General features: G+C 28.3%; 1 long non-coding RNA gene across 1 annotated transcript; it reads left to right on the top strand.

The window, feature by feature from the left end:
- The first annotated feature begins 1430 nt into the window (after positions 1-1430).
- LOC140449528 (uncharacterized) lies at positions 1431-2363 on the top strand. The gene is made up of 3 exons (XR_011951821.1): positions 1431-1470; positions 1674-1847; positions 2196-2363. It is a non-coding gene; the product is annotated as an uncharacterized lncRNA (long non-coding RNA).

Here is a 2363-nt window from a genome sequence, read left to right as displayed (position 1 = left end):
TACAATATTATAAATAGAGGGACTTTTCAATTAATATAACTTTTGCTTCATAGTTTTTGCTACATACTTTTTGTCTGGTAAACTTTTGCAACTTAACTTTTGTTTCATAACTTGTTCTTTTGTAAACTTGTATTTTCAAAAAGTAAATAAAATAATTTTTAAAAACTCCTTTTCAAAACCCAAAGTTATAATTCACTACATGATTTTATCATATGACAATATCATATGAGATTTGTTAGGATTCCTCGTTTCTATGATGTTTTAAAAAATCGTGTTTACTGTTATGTTTTTATTAATTCTTCTAATTTATTGTTTTCATTTATTTATTAAAGGTTCTATTTATAACACTTACGAGTTTAGTAAAGTCTTTATTACTAATTTACATTACACGAACAATTATACAATTTTTTATACGGGCGTTACATTTTATTTTACGCAGCACGAATCTTCAGAAACTAACTGTTTTCTCTCCAACAAAATTCCCCTTTAAATATAAAACACAGTTATTTGAGAATGCGGTGGTTTATCATCGAAGACCCCATACTGGTTTTTATCCTGCCTGGAGATTTCGAGTCGCGGGTGACTCATCATAATTCAGGTCTAGAGGTTTCTGCCGGCAGGTAAACAAGCGCCGAAATGACTAGAACAAAAAAAGAATTAGTCATAATATATTTACAGTTTTAAACGCCATAATTATCGTAACATTACACTGCTTGATAAGTTTGTTCTCGGTTGATTTTTCTTTTTATGATCATAGAGATATTAGACATAGTATAGGTATCAACTATTAGATTTTTAAACTTATAATGGAAAATAAATCTTTGATTGCATTGGCTTCACTACTTTTAATAATAATACGCCGGCAACAACTGCGTACAGCGTACAGCAGTAAGAAAAAAAGATCAGACGCCTTTTAGCTTGCAGGTGGCTCTTACGAAGAAATCGTGGACAGAAATATCAAATTTAGTGTTGATATTATACCAAATTAAACATAATTAATAAAGAAACTAAACTAAAATTATGACTAAGAAGACTACAAAACACTAAACTAAGAATAAAACAAACTAAATAAATAATAAAAGAAAAATACGACACAATAGCACACATTAGATAATAGGTTCAATTTCAATGCAACAAACAATAAATAAATAAAGAATGTCTCTCCTCTCGGTAAGGGAATGTTGCTGAATTGACATAAGAATAAGGCGCGATATTTAAATACGTTGGTGTTACCCAATGACGTATAATATATAGACTCCGTGAACGCTTTAAAAAGTGTCCGCAACATGAAATACCTTTGTTATTGTTTATTGTTTTGATATGAAATTGTGTGTTTACATATTTTTTGTGACAAGCAAATTTTATTTAAAATTTTTGAGAGTCATTTACCTACTATTTTAGTAAAATGTTATTTAGGTATCTTGTTTTTGGTCGCTGAAGTTCGAAGAGCGAAACGTTATCACTTTTCAAGTAAGTTATTTTTTATATGTATGTTTTATAAATATTAGGTTATATTTTGATAGCCAGTGGAGGCGTTTAGTTGTTATTTATTTAATAAATAAATAAATTATTATGCATTATAATGAATAATAACAATTTCCATTAAATTTTTTGTCTTTTTTTTTTATTAAAATCATTTAAATATAATTTTTCTTAATAATTTTTTTTCATAGATTTCCTTTTGACGAAGAAAAACAGGAAATTTGGATATACATTTTACAATTAAATAAGAACAAGCTTTCCAGATGGTCACGTATTTGTTGTGATCATTTTGATCCAAATGATGTTATCATGAAATCTAGCTTTGTTCTTCTAAAAGAAAATGCAAAACCATTAGCTATACCAAGGTGGGTAACGTTTTTATTAAATTTTTACATTGGCATTTAATATTTATATAAATTTTCTGTTTATTGTTTCTTCTATATTGTTTTCTCTTTGCATACAGGTCTTCTAAAGACGTTAAAGAGGTGGTGGGAACTAAAGCTCTCCCTAGTCCATCAGACACCCACAATTTAAATTTCGAACTGCTAGCAGTGAACTAACTTTGTCTGCCTCAGAAACTGAGGAACTCTTAGGCAAGGAAAATATTAATAGCTAAAAAAAATAACAAGAGGCAATATTCATCTAATTTTTCATTTGCATTATTATATCCTTGAATAAGCAATTTTTCTTTCATTAAATCTTTTTATTGTTAGGAAGCATTATGTGGGGGATTTTTCTATGTCGGACTTAGACTGCCTAAGAAAAAGAAAAAGATACATGGAATCAGTAAACATGTATATAGCAAAAAAAAAAGAAACAAATTGACACCCTAAGAAAATCTACTAAAAGATGAAAACGACAAGCAATAACATTAAACGCAT

This window comes from Diabrotica undecimpunctata, chromosome 9 (assembly GCF_040954645.1).
Source record: "Diabrotica undecimpunctata isolate CICGRU chromosome 9, icDiaUnde3, whole genome shotgun sequence".
NCBI lineage: Eukaryota > Metazoa > Arthropoda > Insecta > Coleoptera > Chrysomelidae > Diabrotica > Diabrotica undecimpunctata.
Note: the sequence above shows the minus strand (reverse complement) of the source record. Positions and strands in the feature narration are given on the sequence as shown.